This window comes from Passer domesticus, chromosome 3, assembly GCF_036417665.1.
Source record: "Passer domesticus isolate bPasDom1 chromosome 3, bPasDom1.hap1, whole genome shotgun sequence".
Classification (NCBI taxonomy): domain Eukaryota; kingdom Metazoa; phylum Chordata; class Aves; order Passeriformes; family Passeridae; genus Passer; species Passer domesticus.
The window spans coordinates 117784029-117801933 of record NC_087476.1 but is presented as its reverse complement, the minus strand read 5'-3'; the positions used below and the strand labels follow the sequence as shown (position 1 = coordinate 117801933).

The 17905-nt window shown below is 44.6% G+C and overlaps 1 long non-coding RNA gene across 5 annotated transcripts in view; it reads left to right on the top strand.

The window, feature by feature from the left end:
- Positions 1 to 17905, top strand: part of LOC135297673 (uncharacterized) — a 96872-nt gene that overhangs the window by 64948 nt on the left and 14019 nt on the right. For 4 of the 5 annotated variants that reach the window (XR_010359598.1, XR_010359600.1, XR_010359597.1 and 1 more), the window contains one exon: positions 1354 to 1536. The exons of the other annotated variant lie outside the window; for it this stretch is intronic. This is a non-coding gene — a long non-coding RNA (uncharacterized LOC135297673). The remainder of the gene's footprint in view (positions 1 to 1353; positions 1537 to 17905) is intronic. 5 annotated transcript variants of the gene reach the window in all.

Here is a 17905-nt window from a genome sequence, read left to right as displayed (position 1 = left end):
GTGTTTGGTGAGAGGCACAGCACTGCTCAAACCAAATCTAGCCAAGCCTTTAGCCATGCTGGGGCCAGGACAGCTGCAGCCACAGCACTTGCATGTCTCCTGTGTGAAGGCAAGGCCCTGTAATTGCTGCTGGACTTGTTTAATTCATGTCTGTAAAGGCCTGGCTAGGAGATGGATGGACCATGAAAGCTTCAGTTGCATCTTCTGGGCCTCTTGCAGAGGCTGAGCTTATTGCAAAGCTTTTCTTCCCAGCCAGCAGTAGCACTGGGAAGGCAAAAATAAACTCTCATAATATGTCTCAACCCCCCAAACGCAGCTGAATGGAAAGGGAGTGCATGATGCCAATTCTTCTTGCAGTTGCTTGGCTTAGTGCAGTGATGGTAGCACAACATAGGGGAAGTTGTGCCTGCCAGGTTGAGATGTGGACTCATATCCACCCAGCAGGAAAGAGCTGAGGATTTGGCTGGGAGGGGAGAGAAATTTTCCTTTGTTAACTGCTTTTGCATCTCACACTGAGAAGAGGATCAAAGTTTAAAATGAGCAGACCAGCAGAACAGGGCTGGATCTGTGATCCAGGTGTCCAGGTGTATCTTCCCTTAATGTTCTCCTGAAGGCTTGAAGCACAATTGGAAGTTCATTTGAAATTGTGTAAGTCATAAGTGAGAAGCATTGGTAGGTCAGAAGGAAGAGATCAAGAACTAAACTTGCTATTTTGGTCTGTTTCTTCCCCCCACTATCTTTGAAAAAAAGAGAGAGAGTGCATTGTAGAACCAAAAACTCATCTAGCCACCAAAACATTCCTTTCCCTTCAAAATTAAAAAAAAAAATTCCTTCCAGGTACTGAAGAAGAGAATATGTGCAGGGTTCTGTGGCCCCCTCCCATTAGCCCTGCCTGTCTGTTGTCCTTTCCTTCAGCTGCAGGCTGCTGAACTCCTGTCTTCCCATGGGAGGTGGACCTTGTGGCCTTGCACACAGAAATTGCAGGAAAGTAGTTGTCTGTCATTCAAGTAGTTGCTATTTTATTCACCCTTTGAGGCTCTGGAGAGAGGTAGTCTTTTTTAAGTAAGACCAACATTTGGAACAATTTGTGATTTCAATTGTAAACAAGCTTGGTGTGATTATGTAGCAGCAGATGCTGGGAAACATGAAGTATTTTATCTGGCAGGTTCTATCTCTCTGTAGGTCTAGCAGGCCAAGAGACCGAGCTTTCCTGGGAAGACCCACCACAGCAACAGCATCCAGCATTTTTCCTTTTTCCTTTCCTTTCTTTTTTTTCCCCCCCCAGCAGCCGTACTACTTTCCTAACTTAAAAGCAAAACCTGTTCCTTTTCTCCTCATTGTGCATGTCTGCAGGGGGAGAGCGTGCAGGAGGATGGGCAGGGGCTGGGAGCACTTTCATCCTGCTGAGGCTGTGTGTGTGTGAGCATCCCGGGGGATCCCTCCTCGGGAAGCGCCGCAGAGCCGCCGGCGGTGCGCGGTGCCGATAAGGAGATGAAACAATGGCTGCGACACTGGGAGCCTTCACGGGATGACTTGGTGAGGATACTGCAGAGTCAAACAGCTTTGTGCCTTCGCTGCACGGAGCAGATCTGCTCGCTCCTGAGTGCTTAACTCCTTCCCTTCCTTTTTACTGTGTGATTTCATGCACAGCTTGTGAGAGCATCCGAATTTGTGAATACTGAGGAAATGGCACTTGTGTTTCTTGTTATTTGCAAGGGTTTACATTTCCTTTCTTCCACTGTGAGACCTGTAAACCATTGCAGTGCAGCCCAGGCCCTGGCCCTATGTGAAGATTGAGGGATGCCCAAGCTGTGCCTTGGTGGGGAACCTGATATTGTATTTGTGGGGTGCCCTCCTGGCAGGGAGGAATGACGAATCTGACTCCATGTTCTCAAAAGGCTAATTTATTATTATATTATACTATATTATATTAAAGACTAAAATAAACTATACTAAAGCATACAGAAAAGATACTTACAGAAGGCTAAAAAGATAATAATGAAAAACTTGTGACTCTTTCCAGAACCCCGACATAGCTTCACCCTGACTGGCCAATAAGTCAAAATAATTCACAGCAGAAACCAATGAAACAATCACCTGTTGGATAAACAATCTCCAACCACATTCCAAAGCAGCAAAACACAGGAGAAGCAAATAAGATAAAATTGTTTTCCTTTTTCTCTGAGTCTTCTCAGCTTCCCAGGAGAAAAATCATGGGCAAAGGGATTTTTCAGAAAATATGAATGCCACAACCTGAGATGTCCTTGCTTGAAATCCTCAAGTGGAACTAAGGAACCAAATTTCTCATATTATTGATGCCTCATTTCCTCATTATTGCCACAAAGATTTATGTGAAGGGACTTCCAGAGTGCTAATGGAATTACCCACCTAAATCTCCCCTGTGCCAATGGCAGGGAACGCTCCAGTTCTTTGCCCTCATGTTAGTGCTGGGTGAATAACTGAATTATTTGTTAGCTGGCAAAACTAAAAGTCCTTGATTTTTGTTGGTAGTGTTGAGGCCTTTTCAATACCTGTTTTTTTTAATATCTTTACTTAGGCTTGAGTTATAATTTGAAATATGAAATGAAAACATTTTGATATTTTTTCCCATTTCAGTGCCATCAAGGGTCAGTGGCTTTATTCAGTAAACTCTGCCTTTGGTTTTTGTTTTTTTTTTTTTTTTTGTTTTTTTTTTTTTTTTAAACTTATTTTATTTTATTAACAAAATGCCATCCTGCAGCATTCCAATTATATCTGTTTAGTGTGCCTGCTTCTGTCAGGACTTTAATGCTGCTTCAGTTCTGGTGCTGATTTTGCTGAGAAGTCCTTCCCCATTGCTTCACGACTGCCAGTTAATTTCCTACAATCCCCTTGGGTTTGGTGTCTGTGCCAGGGCACAGAACTGCATTGGCTGGGCTTGGAGAGGGTGAAAAGAGCAGCACAAACTTGTGCAGAGCAGGACCAACTTCTGCTCTGGTGAAAATGACTGAAAGAGTAGGAATAATTCTGGAAATCACTCAGAAATCAGGATGGGAGGATACAGCTGGGGCTGGGCAGCCTTTTGTGTGAAACCACTTCTATGAACCTTGTTCAAATGTGTGCTCAGACACCTGGGAATGATTTATTCCCTGTCATGGGCCTCATCCTGTGGAGCTGGGAGTGTTGTCAGGAAAGGTGACCAGGTCAGCTGCTCCATGCACTAGGAGGACAGCTTGTGCCTATAAAGAGAAATACAAGTTCAGGACACTGGAAGTATGATAGTCTGAAGATTAATGATAGAAAACTATCGTGTTTGAGGACAGGAAAGTGAGCAGGAAAAAAGGAGCCTAAATTAGGCTGCAGCTCCCTGGGCAGAATACTCAGGTTATAAATATTCTGGCAGCATTTAGAGCAGAGCTGGCTGTGCTGGTTGCTCTTTGCTGTCCTTGACACTGTCTGTGTGCATTCATGCTACTGCTGTGCTGTGCTGACAAAGCCATCCCAAGTGTCTGAGGTGTGGGAGGAGACTGTGTGGGTTTGGCAGCAGGACTGACTCCTGGCTCTGCTGGAGAGCGTGGGGCAAATTGTCCCTGTTTGCCACAGCAGCACAGTGGGACACGAGCTTTTCATTGCTCAGCTGGTGCCAGGGATGCTGGGTTTAAAGAGCATCCTCTCAAAGGAGCCAAACCTCTCCACACCATCTCTGAGTCACCCTGATCTTTGTGATCAAGCTGACTCAAGGGCTTGAAAAGCAACATCACCATCCTCTCCAGCCCCAAAGCTGACAGGCAAGGGAAATTGAGGCATGAAGAGGAAAATGTGGGGTGCTGATGTCCCAGCTGGGTGGGAGAGCTGGGAGCAAAGCAGCAAAATGCTTCTCAATGTCAGGCTTAAGTCACAGCAGATTTCAGCCTTCAAAACTCCCCAGTGATTGTTTTAGAGGAGCAAAATCTTTGTTGCTGCATGGAGCCAGCAGTGAGCTCCACCTCTCCCTCCCTTCACCTTGGCCCTTTCCTGGGGGGACCAAGGTGTGAGGGCAAGCCAGCAGCACCTGCAGCGTGTGCTAAACGAGATCAGGCACTGGTCACTGTTTGCTGGGCTGCAGTGCATGGGGTCACTGGGAACTGCTGCATTGCTGAGTGCAGTCAATCCACCTACCAGCACAGCACTGCTCCTGAGGGATCCCAGCCAGCTCCTCCTGTCTGCCACGGTGCATGGAAACGGAAAGTGCAATCCACCCTCTGGTTCCAATGAAAATTCTCTCTAATCTGGAATAGCTCCACCCTGGGAGGTGCCTTTAATATGATAGTAGGGCTGCTATGTCAGGATGAATACTTTTTTATTTGTAAAAAAAAAAAAAAAGAACTTTATTCATGCCATTAAAAAGGTTTAGTGCAGAGAGTTAACTGAGGTGATGTTTTTAGAAGCTGACACTCAAATAAAAGGCAAAAATGGGGGTTTTTTTAGTGTTTTTTCTTTAATTTTATTTTTTATTTTTTAGATTTTCTTTCTCCTCTTCTGAAGCTCCCAAGAGTTAATTTCCTGGTGTCATTGTCATAACTCCAGATCTGAGTAATTCATTTGTATTTGTGTCAAACCCATGTATGCATATGCAAGCACTGCCTGCAATTCAGACTAAATGAACAGCTAAACTAAAGCTGGTACTGAGCAAATCAAGCTGCAAACTGTGTATAAGCAGGAGTAAAACCCTTTGCAAGAGCTCCACTGTGCCATCAGGTGTTCTCTGCTGGATGCAGAGTTTTTCTTGGATCATTTATGCAAAAAGGCCACTTTGATTTTTGTTTCTATACCAGACCTCTTATGATATCAGTGCTGATATCCCAACCGTGTCAGTTTCCTGATTTTAAGGAAATTTTTAGGTCCCTCTGTCTTCCCATTCCTGGTTGTGCTGATGTCTCTGATGTAAATAAAATTGCTAGTGAGCAGGTAACCTTAATGTTATTCAGAACCATGACTCTTCATATTAAACTCTAGCTTTTGGCTTAATGACTCAATACCCCCTGAACTAACACCACTGTTTAGCCAATCAGGATTTTAAACCAGCCTATTTCTGTTAAGGAGCCAGTGGTTTTTGGGCACACCTCTTTGCAAGATGATACAGGAGTTACTTTATGGTTATGGTTGAGTTATGCTTATTTTTAGGGTTAGGATTCATGCAGAGAGAACAAGGAAGGGGCTGAAGCATGGTGGAGTGGGGCTGTGAGGGGATTCCCAAGGGAGGTGTGGGCTGCCAGGAGACCTGGGTTGTCAGAAACTTTGTGGTGAGTGTGTTATTGTTGGGGATGAAAACCCAAAAGGATACACTGCTTGTCTCACTCCTTCCCAATCCCAGTTGCTTTTGGGGCCAGACGCATCCCTTTCCTGGAGCATGATTTCCAGCTCCAAGGAAATCATTAGCCATTTCCCTTAGAATATCCTTTGAAATGTATCACCTATTCATTACTGTCCTATTTTGACTGAAATGGGAAATTCATTATTTTGAAATCACAAACTTTAACGATTACTCTCTCCATGAGAATTCATTAGGCTTTATTTAATCAACTACCTGATGCACACTGTGGTCTTTGCAAATAGCAGCTGCAGTTGCGTAACAGGAAAAACAGACTCCATGGACATGAGGAAAAAAACACCCTGGATAGCAGTCTAGTCTGCAAAATCAAAAATCAGTACCCATAGTTTAGCTAAATTGAAGCTGAAAGGAAACCAAATCACTTTGCAGCGCCAGGATGAATGAGAATCTGAATATCAAATTGACCTTGCTCCGGGGGAGAATAATTTGGCATGATATATATGCTGCCTCTGAATGTGTTGCTTACAGACAAACTAAGTGGTTTTCCTGGAAAAAGAAGAAAAGGAGGTGAACATAAAGTCATGAGGAATTAAGGGTCTTACTCCCAAGTCAACCCTGAGATCATTTTGGAACCAATACACTTTTAAGGGAAAGCAGCACTGCTTTAAGGGCAGGATGCAAGATTTTTGTTGGTAGGAGTGTTCATTTATGCATAACTTCTACAGCTATTGACACAAGTTTTAGCACAGCAGCTCGAGGACAGCATTAATGAACACAGGACAAATGGAAATGAGTGTATGACAAATGGAGAAAAAGCATGCTGCAGAGGGACTGAGGGAGTGGGTATTGAGAAGCATGTCCTGGCCTCAGTGAAGGTACTGGAAACTTTGTTATGAATGTCCAAAAAATTAGTGATTTTTTTTTTTTTTTAAATAGTGATTCTGTTTTAGAGCTCCTGTAGCTAAGCAGCCCTCATGACATGCTTCAAGTGGCTTGGTTACTAAACCCACCATCCTGAGAGCAAGAGCAGGAGTGGTTTCATTCCTGAAGCCTCACTGTCAGGTCTCATTAAGGCACTAAGTGTTCTCTTTTCTCCTAATTACCCTGTGCAGACATCCCTGGTGCTGTTCAGCTTCATTTTATGGCCCCTGCATGTAAAGTGCAGCTCCATAAAAAGCCAGCCTAAGATGTGCAGGGTAAGAAGGCACAGACCTACTGGGTGGGTGCAGAGCATAAATACCAGGACTAAATGACAGGGTGGGCTGGCAGGAACAAGAGTGGGAAGATTGTGCCTGTTTGTTACCGCTGCGTCTTGGGGGAGTTTTTGCCACCAAATTCCATTAAAGTGAGAGTTTCAGCCTTTAAAAGCATCATTCAGGGGCTTGTTTTGTTAAATAAGCTAGCAAAGATTGTATATTAGTCTCTGACAAGGCTACATTTGGGTGAAAACCATGCTGAATTATTTATTTTGTCATTAATGTCACACAAACCACAGTAAGGAGAATTATATGGGCTGCAAAAGCGAGTGGCTCTAAGTCAGGTTCAAACAAATGGAATTGTTATTCTTCAATACCAGTGGCATGCTGCAGCTGCCTAATGCATCCAGGAGAGGATGAGAAGTGAATGGTAAATCAATGGAAAGGTTCACACCTGACTGACAGCCTTTAAATAATGTAAAGGGTCCCATGGCAAATGGCAGAGTTATTTTATACAATACATTAGCATTTAAGACCAGGAGAAAGACATGCAAGGAAATGTTTGGGAAGTTTTGGTCTTGTAGCTGCAAAGTTTAAATAGCTGGAGAGGAGAGTACATGGAAAATGGGGTGGAAAACTCAAAGTGTGCTTTTACAATGAGAAAACAAAGAAATTTTAATTTGGCCAGACTGACTTTGGCTGGCATTGGCCTTTGGTAAGGCCAGAAAGGGTCTTGTGCTGTGCAGGGCAGGGAACTCCAGGGAATGGTGCTCCCTGGAATCGTTGGGGCAAGGAGGTGAACCCAAGGCCACTTTGGGAGTGCAGGCTCAGCCCCTTCTTGTGCCACATGTGATGTCTCTAAGCCATGCCACGTGAGTTTCCACAACTCTGATGCTCTGCCCACCTCTTGCCAGCTGTGGAAAGACCATTCATGGTATCCTGGATGTTTTCAGCTGTGTTCTGTCTTTCACAAAACAGCTTCTGTTTCCCTGCACAGACATCATAAGGAGTAGGATGAACACAACTGAAGTTGTATCTAGCAGATCCTGAGGTTCTGTCTGGTTCTGGGAGTCTGTGCAATGTGCATTCCCTGGTTCTGGGAATCTATGCAAAGTGCATTATTGCAAATCCTCTCTGGACACATGTACGTGCCAGCTTGCACATGAGTGTGCTCTCTCTCTCTCTCTGAAATACGAAAAGTCTGAACTTTGTATTCCTGACCCCAGAAATGGGCCATAAAGGGACCTTTGATTTGTGGCTGTTTGGTGTGCTCAGAAAAGGGTAAGAGGATAAATGTCTGTGATCAGACAGATGGACATACCTTCATGGCATGATTAGTTGATAGCCATAAACTAAGCCACAAGAAGTTTCACTCAACATGAGGGACAGCTTCTTTATGTTGAAGGTGGCAGAGCACTGGGAAAGCTGCCAAGAAAAGTCATGGAGTCTCCCTCTCTGGAGACATCCCAAACTCACCTGGATGTGTTCCTGTGTCACCTGCTCTGGGTGATCCTGACTTGGCAGGAGGTTGGACTGGATGATCTCCAGAGGTCCCTCCCAAACCTAATGATTCTGTGATTCTGTGTTTTCCCACTACACATTAAGATGGGAGAGAGTGAGGCTTGGCAGGGCTGGTGTTTGATTTGTGATTCAGCAGCAGAATCACAAATTTGGCTTTTGGTGGGACATTAGGTGTACACTGATTTACATAAGCTATGCAGCTTTCTGCTTTGTCATCTATGAAATTGGGAGAAGCAGCCTGAAAATTATGTAGTGATGAGAAATGCCTTAGCAGCTCTGTGGTGCTGAGGAACAACTGTAATGAGGTAACAAGACTGTGAAACTTTGGTTTATTAAATTCTTTCCAATGTTAATGGTTAAAGTTTATGGGAACAGTATCAGAAACACATTTAGGTTTTTAAGAAGCTGAGGCATCATTTATTCTGCAGTGAGAAATGACAGCCACTAAAAAGATAAAAATTCACTATAGCATAGTGAGGATGAGCCTGTCAATAAATGAAGGTTGAGAGTTTGTTTTGGCATGTCCAATAGTCCACAGCAGACTGGGAGGTTTATATGGAAGATTTCATGGAATAAACTATGTATTGTAATTCTTGGATGCAGCCTTTAAACAGGCACAGCCATCAGATGGAGCTTCTGACAACCAGGAATGGGCTAATGAAATTAATTGCAAACATTTTCTCAGCAACAGAAAAAAATTTAAAACAATCATACTTTTAATTTAATGATGGGAAAAATTCTGCTTTGTTTTGTTTATGAATACTAATTTTATAAAACCCTTATCTGATAACACCATTTACTTCAGTGTCCCTGCTGACCTTCTGATGGAGCTATGAAAATTCTCTCTTCTCTTCTTGGGATTTCTTCTCTTTTATCTACCACCCACCAGTCTCCTCACTTGATCTCCTTTGCCTTGTTGGCTGCTCTGAAGTTCTCCCTTGGTTTTGGTGCCTCCAGGCCAAGGGGTAAGAGTTAAACACAGCACAGCAGTGGACAGCTGATCCCCTCTTTGACAAGGAGAAGCAGCAGGATCTTTTCTCAGCCACCTGGATGGAAATTCTCAGTAGCTCCCTTTAGCTGTGAATTCAATAGAACAACTTAAAAGGTGTCTCCAGTAGCAGTTGCCTTTCTCTGTCTTGGCTAGGCACTGTTGTTATTTATTCTCCTACTAATTCCTGTGTCACTGCATGTATGGGTGTCATATGTCATGTGTGACATGTCACTGCTGGTTACTTGGATCTGTTCTTTTTCCTCCCTAAATCATGGACAGTGGTACTGAGCAGCATAGGCCCAATATGCAGCCCTGGGGAACCTGTCAGAAATAGTCTCTTGGATGAGGATTTCACCAGTCACCATTTAGTTACTTTGGCTGTGAAATGTAGCACACTGACTTTATTCTGCCCTGTGAACCCACAGGCAGAGCATTTGCATGACATACAGTTACTCAGGTGAGAATAATGAGCCAAAAACTGATTCTACCAAATGTTCTCATGTGTGCCATGCTGTTAGGAGTCACCTATTTCAATATTCAGAAAGGACATCTAACAGGTTGGCTGGAAAGTTGAGTGCCTTAAAAATTCTGCAGTGGCTTTATTGCAGTGGGGTAAAATTTTGTTGATTTGTTCAAAGACCTTTTTAAAAGTGTAAGGTACATGTATGGGCATGGTAAGTTCCAGTGACACAGTGTGAGATGCAGCTGTGGTGTGTGAAGAGAATTATTACAGTCCAGGTTAAGGCAGTCAAAAAAATGTCACCGAAGTGGATTTGTATTTCATAGAATCATAGAAGGGCCTGGGTTGGAAGGGACATTAGAGCTCATCTGGTTCCAATCTCCCAAAGGTGGGCAGGGACACCTTCCCCTACACCAGGTTGCTCAGAGCCTCATCCAACCAGGCCTTGAACACTTCCAGGGATCCAGGGGCACCTAACTTCTCTGGGCAACCTGTCCCAGTGCCTAAGCACTCTCACAGGGAAGAACTCATTCCCAATATCCAATATAAACCCAATTTCTCTCAGTTTGAAGCCATTCCCCCTTGTCCTGTCACTCCAGGCCCTTGTGAATAATCCTTCTCCATCTTTCTTGTAGACTCCCTTCAGGTAGTGAAGGCCACAGTTAGGTCCCCCCTAAGCCTTCTCTTCTCCAGGCTGAACAACCCCAAATCTCTCAGCCTTTCTTCAGTGAGAGCTGCTCCATCCCTCTGATCCACCTGGAGGCTTCCTCTGGCCTCACTCCAACAGCTCCATGTCCTTCCTGTGCTCGACCCCAGATCTGGACACAGCCCTGCAGGTGGGGTCCCAGCAGAGGGGCAGAATCCCCTCTCTTGAGCTGCAGTCCAGTTGAGTGAAAGTAAAATTTGCATTTTAACCTATAAAGAATAGCTCCTGGAAAAAGTAGTAAAATTGAATGTGCTGCAGTCGCAGATCTGCATTAACTGCAGAAATGGGGTTTGGCTGCATTTCACTGGGCAAAGCTACTTCAGGTTTTCACCTTGCTCTAACATTGTTATTTCTCTGAGGAATTACTCCGTGTTTGCACAGCACTTTCCTTTCCTGGCTGATAGAACATCTTGTTTGCCACAGCAACCCCAGTGGTGACTCTGCCACTCAGGCACAAGAGATGTTCACATGAATTTTGGACATTATTGGTGTTTTAAAGCAAAAGGGATCTGATGTAGTCATGAGATGCTAAGCCAAGAAAGTAAGGTGTGCTACAAGCTCATTAACTAAGATTCCTTTGTAATCATCTTCAGTAACGCTCTTGTTTCATCTGTTGGTTTTGCTTTCTTATGTCTATGCATGGACTTAGGGAAAAAAAACCCTTGAGAAATTGAAGAATACAGTTGCAGGTGCTGAATGATATTTTTAGCCTAGTGTTTGACAAAGACATTGCTAACACTGCCAAAAACAACCAAAGGCGAGAGTGGATCCATTTTTCCTTCAAGGGAGGCTGCTCCAGACCTGAAGGTTCCTGGATGCCTGTCTGGGCTCATGCTGCTGTACCTCTCATTTTCCTGATGGGAAGAGTAACATTTTGTGACCAAGACAAAGCTTCGTAAGAGCAGCAACAGCCAAATTACAAACTACTCTTCTTTCTGACTAGTCCTTTAAAGGAAAATCTCTCAGATCTGACTCCCAGGGGGCTGAAATCAGTGTGGGTGTTAAGCAACATGGCTTGGCTATTTGAGTGAAATGGCCTAGTTTTGATTAGGTAGGGAATTGGAGGATAAAGGGATTTATTTTTCTCAGAACTGGGCCTGGAATAGCAATGTAAAAACCTGGATCAAATAGCTGAAGCCAGTATCTTCCCCTTGAGGCTTTCTTTTGGTTCCTTTGTAGCACATCAACTTAAAAGAGACCTAAACTCCAGTTTCTGAAGGTTGCCAAGTGGGAGGGCAAAAAATAAAAAGGGTGTTTGGAGTTCACGGTTGCAGCCTCTTAGGAAATTGTGGAATCAACCTGTCATCCTTGGAGTCATGGCTGATAACTCTTATGTGCTTCTTGGTGTTTATCTAAATTATCTGCTGGCACATCTGCAATTTAGCGATGCCATGCGACACTTGGCACAATGCAGTCTCTTTAACATGTTCCCACTCTCCTGGTACTTGGGAAGGCAGCATGGACAAGAGGGAAAAAAAGCTTCTTTGCTACATTTTGCCCTGGATGTGTTAATCCTCTCCAGCCTGCTGAGCAGCTTCGGCTGTTGGCTAACTTTGGGCATTGCTGACCAAGAAGCTGATGCAGATACTTCCACCCACCTGCAGATATTTTGTCCTCCATGTGTATTCCTGAACTATATTTGGAGTCAAAAGGAGAGAACAGATACATAAGTGGTTATTTTAACAACTCTCACTTTAAGGAGCTGCTCCTGCTGAGTGGGCACAGGGATGTGTGCTGCTTCTTGCTCCAAACAGAGCCTGGAGGCCCAGGGTGGGTGACAGGGTGGGTGGACAGAGCCCCTGGTGACACAGGGGATAGTGAACCTGCCCCCAGGTAAGGTAGGGGACCAGCAAAGGCCTGACCCAGCACCCACAGAGCTGTCCCCAAGCACCAGCTCTGACTCCAGTTTCTGTCCCAGATCTTACTAGATTTTCATTACCTTTTTTTTAGCCTTTCATGTTGCTTTCCTGGATCTTAATCTGCTTTGCAATACATTTTCTTCCAGGTTGTCAAAAATATATTGAAGGAAACAACACTAATGGCCCCCCAGATGTGACAACAAAAGATCAGAAAATAAAACAATTCCCTTAACGGAGAGAAAACAGCGTGGGAGGAAGGGGGAGAAGCAAGGAAAGAAGAAAGACTTGGATATTTTGTCAGATACATTTGGTTAGGATTTTTTTTCAAAGAGCTTTTTGTTTTAATAGTCTTTGGTTAAAAGGAAAAACTGTTTTCTTAAGAATACTGCTTCTACTTATTTTTGTAAAATTAATATTTGCACAGAAAAAAATACAGCTTCTACTTTGCATACTAATTTTGACTGTTTATCTTTGCTCCTTTTAATTTTTTAAATGAAATTATGCCTGGATCCTTTTAATCCTAAACTCAACATGAAGAAGGAACCTGAGTGCTACACTAGATCTGCCTTCTGATTTCCAAACCATCTTATACAATTTCTAAAAAATAGCTTGTTCAATGTATGACGTGGAGAGAAGACACATTTTGTTCCAGGAAAGAAAAAGGAAGAAAGTGCAAACTTTTCTCCCTCCCTCTTCCTAGAGAAAAGAAGGAATTCAGAGGCTTAAAGGCTTGCCATGGGGGCCATAAGATTTCAACCTTGGAGAGGCAGAAAGAAGTAAGGAGAAACATCCTCTAGGTCAGGGTGAGAGAAGACCCTCCCTCCCATAGGCCTCTGTGGGCATATTTAAATTTTTTAAGTTTCGTTGGTGTACTCAGTTGATGTCAGCCCCGTTCAGGCCCCTTTTACCATATTTGCATTCCCCTAGAATGTTCTCCCCTCTCCTGATGCCCATTGGCCCTGGTTTGCCACAGTGTTCCGCCCCTGTTATCCCACTGGCTCCCCTCGTTTGCTGCCCCTCCCCTGCACCACTTTTCCCTGTTCCCATTGGTCCTTGACCCTCAGATCCACCCCTTTTCCCCCATATTTAACCCTGTGCCCTCCATCCTGCTGTGTCTTTGTTCTTGGACCTTTTTTGTGGTAGTAAATGGTTTTAGGTTCTCCAAACAAAGACCCATCCCTTGCCTCCTTTGTCAGCTTTTTTAACTAGTGTACTCTGGGCCCTGAAAGTGCAGGTCACTCTCTGGGATTTGTTGAAATGTACTGCTTCAATGGAACGTTCAAAATCTAAAGGCATCAGTATGAAAAGGTACATAATGAGCAATTTTAAAAAAATCTTATTGTATTTAGGTAACATCCTGGGCTTTGGCGCCTTGTTTCACAACATGTTGAGTTTTGTTGATTTGCCATGGAAGGGTTTCTATTCTGGAATTGCACTTTGCTGTGGGGAATGTTGCTACAACAGGAATGGGATTTGCCTCTCCTCTGGGAAAATTTCCCCACGGATTGTGTCATTACTGTAGGGAATTGTTGGGGTGCCTGCTCCAGCCATATCCCTGCTGTCCCAGGCACCGTTCCAGGATATTCCTGTTACAGGTTGGTCATGGCTCCACATTTGGCAGGGAGTTTGTTTGGTTGTATTTTTCTAGTGGGGCACTGTGTAAGAGGCACCAGGCAACTACTGCCCATCTCCCAGGGTGAGAATTCCCTCCCTGGGGCTCCCTGACCGGGAGGAGCAGCTGGATGTACATCACTTGAGACACTGTGCTTGAATCAAAACCTTGAGACCAGAAGTATGAAGCAGTTTCTGTCCATGCTTTCCTTAGTAGAGAATTTTTGCTTATTGAACTGCCTCACACCTTTGTAGAGCCGTTCTGGCCAGCAGGCTCGGCTTTCTCATTAGCGTGATACATTTTTAAAGAGATGCGCTACAATGAGCACAAGGAAGCTCTGAAGCCTTAACCAGAGGCCGTGAAATGTTGTTACATGTATTTTTTTTTCAATTACTGCATAGAGAGAAATGCATTAAAACTCAAAGCAACAGTGACAGAATGATCCTGGGTGAACAGGCTGAATCAATGGGTAAGCAGTTCTGTAAGATTAAAAAATGTATTAAAATAGTCAAGCTTTGTGCTGCTTCGAAGCTCACAGGCATGACATTTTTGGTGGTTTTACTACATGTTTTGTGTGTTTGAGTCAAGTAGACAGTGTCAAATTCTGATAAAACAAATTCCAACATCCTAAAGTCATATGATGATATAATGCAACATGTACAAACTGTGAGTGGGGTTTTTCTATCTATTCATTCACTCTGGGTATTTTTAATACAGCTAGGAATTTAACCATGTGTGTCACTACAGTTTAGAAAAAAAGCTGAGATAGGTAGGTATTAATTCAAAATTGTTGGAAAAGACCGCTTGTAATTTCCAAAGATGTGTATATGCTGGATGGCCCATCTATCCATCTGATGGCTCTTTGGTGTAGTAATCATCATGTTTTCTGCATTTTGATGAAAAAAATTGAATTATTTTGATACTCTGCTTTAGGTGGGGAATTGTCTTTTCAGGTAGTGGGATTTCAGAGTAACTGCCTAATGTAATGTTCTATCATTGTCTTGCTTAGGGAAATGTGTTCTTGCCTAAATTAGTTCTGTGACACATCATCTGGAACTATTTCAAAACAAAAAGCTCATCTTGAAGTGTTTGGCTTCTGCACTGTAGCTTTCTGAGCTCTCACCACAACAGGATCTGAACCCCTTCCAGCAGCACGTTAAACACCATGACAAACATCTGCCACGTTTTGTTTGCTTTTGCATCCTCCCCTCTGGGGAAAAGGCAAGTGCAGTGGCATGGCCAATTTTGGTCGGGTTTCTCTGTATGAGACTGGTTTGGATTTTTAAAGCAAGATGCATTCTTCCAAGCTCCAGTGAGAAAAGGCAAGGTGGAAGAAACACATGGAACTCTTGGAGTGGCAGGCAGAAATATTTGTGTAGTGTGGGGGGGTGGTGCTCACCTTCCTCCCACGAAGCTGGGGGAATGGATGCTCATACTGGGATTTTTTTGGTGTGGGTGAGAAGCAGAGCTGAGAGTAAAGGTGTGCTCATTGCTAGACCTCAGGAAGTGGAGTGAGAGCTGGTTGGATTCCAGGTTGAGTCTGGACTGTCCCTCGGAACACCCCTGGCCATGGCAGGGGATGAGCAGAAGAGTCACTTATGGAAACTGTGGTGTCAGAGCTTTGGGTTTGGATTCACACTTACTCACAGGTTGTCCAAAGTGAGATTTTTCTGGCTGAGAGATGGCAAACACGATGCTGTTCTGGGACTGCTGGTTTTTGTGCTACAAGGGCTTCAGCTTTGAGAGAGCCTGGGGATCCAGCTCTGATGTGCAGCCCTTCTGCTGGCTCAGGTCTCAGGAGCTGGACTTCATCGGCATTGATAACTGTGGTGATCTCATTACAGGATCTGTGTACCCATTACCAGTGCTGTGTTCCAAAACAGACTCATTTTGAGTTGGACTTTAACAGCACCAAACAGACCAGATGGGGGCACAAATTGTTGAATTGTCCTGAAAATCTGCTTTGCGCCAACCTGCAGCGGCTACTGCTGACCTCTTGGTCTCTGACTCGCCCGGCTGCACAGGCCAGCACCGCCGGCAGCAGTGAGGGGGGAAGGGCACACTCCCGCTAGGAGACTTCCTAGCGGGGGTATTTAAGGCGGAATGCCTTTCAGAAGGGCGAGAAACCCCCAGAGCCGTGAGGAGAGAAGCTGGGCTGCGTCCCGCAGGAGAAAAGGTTTTGGACCGCGCCGACAGGGAAAAAGGAGGTGTTTATTGATGGTGCATCGGGCGCGGACAAAAAAGCTTGCTCGGCAAGGTCTTATAACTAGAACACAGCGACCAATCTAAAATTTTTAGAGGAGGGAATAACGCATAACAAACAGCTCGGATATCCAGTGTAAATAAATTAGGGGTTGAACCCTGACCTCTAAACCAATCATTCAATGTCCAGGCCAGAATGTTCTGGATGAGTGGGCAAGGACCCTGAATAACAGACAGGCAGTTAGGGAGGAATTTAGGAAAGATAAAGTGTAGCTGACGGGACAATTCAGAAGAGGAGAGAGAGAGAGCTCGGGGCAGAACCATAAGCAGGAATGGGGGGTACAGGAATAAACCAACTTAAAACTAATGCACCCCAACATCTCCCCCTTCTTTGTTTAAAAAAAGGAGGAGTGGGGTAACTTAAAAACCATCTTCTGAGGATTCATCTGACCAGGGGTTGTCTTTTAATTGCTCGTCTTCTTCGGTGCCTTCTTCTTCTTGACTTCCGTCCATAACCTGTTCTTCGACTACCACTCGATTCACTTCCACAGCAGACATCGACTTAACGATAAGCCCTCTAAGAATTCTCCAAACGACAGAAATTGCAATTGAAATGACCAGTAAAATGAAAAGGACTAAAACAACAGTTTTCAAAATAGAGACTACCCAGCCCGAGAGACCCCATCCCGTAAAGATGTCTCCCAGCCAGTCTGATGTTTTCTCCTTAATGTCGCTGATCATTCCCTTCATTTGGTCAATAGATCTTCTGGTGTCCCCGGCTTTGGATGATAAATTGAGGCAGCAGAGCCCTTCGAACTCTTCACACCGGTGATCATGGAGCAGCAATAGAAAATCTATTGCTGCCCGGTTTTGGAGAGTCGCCTGCCTTGTTATTTCCTCGTCTGCTAGGAGGTTACTTAGAGCGGCTGAGGTAAAATTGGCTTGTTTGGCTACCCAACACTCTAGGTGGGCTAATTCACCTAGAGACTTTGCAATAGACACCCACGGGAGAAACACTGTCCATGCGACACCTTCTGGCTTTGACCAATGAACAATATTGGAGTCGCACTGTTCATTTAAATCTTTAAGATCTCTTGCTACACGGGCCGAATTGTGTGCGACAATTTTCTGTTTCCAATCTTTAATTTGGGAATTGTTGGGAGCAAACAGCGTCAGCCGTCCAAATGTACACGGGCCTCCTAGAAGGCGAGGGGGGATGCCTGCCCATGCTCGGTCTCCGCAAATGAAAAATATACCGTTGGGAAGGGATCTGGGTTTATCTTCAAAAGAGAGGGCGATGGTAATATGGGAGGTAACAGAACACCAATTTCCTGCCGCGTAGTTTTGATTTGGTTCTATGATCGGTGTAAAAGAATTTTCGTCGCGGTCATGGAAAGGGAGAAATTGAACACACAAATTTGCTGATGCGGAGCCGAGCAATTTAAATTCGGTGGGGTCAGATTTAGATATGTTCAATTTGGACATTAGCCTCCTCCAGATTAAATTGGGATTGGGACTAGAGGGACGGAAAACTTTATTTTGGGAAAGGGGTTTAAGGAGGGAGTAAAGGGGCTTGGGAAACTCCTTTGGAGGAAGTGGGATCCCCACAAGGCAGGTCGACAAGGGGTCTGCTGCCGAGGTGGCGGTGAGGCACAAATGATCTCTGCCGAGGGCGCCAGCGAGCATCTTCCAAACATTTTGCTTAGGTTGAGGAACAATCCATGAGCTCGCGATGGCCAAAAGGTTCCAGAGAATGATCAGCTCGATGTGGGTCATGGGGATGGGCTTTCTCGGGCTTTCTGAAAAGAACAAGACAAAAGGTCATAAAGGTAAAACATCAGGAATGGTTCTGCTCCGGGAGGTCTAAACCTCCTTCAGAAGGCCTCTTTTTTCTCCTCCAGCAGGCCTCTTCGACCTGTGCCACTTTCTTAGTTGGAACTTTACTGGAGGCGGTGTATGGCTTGACCCATTTTGAAGGGACCCATTTTGGACCCGAGGGAGTGGAAACGCAGGCGTATCCCCTCCCCCAGGTGACAAGGTCAAAAGGTCCCTCCGTCCTCCAGGTCTC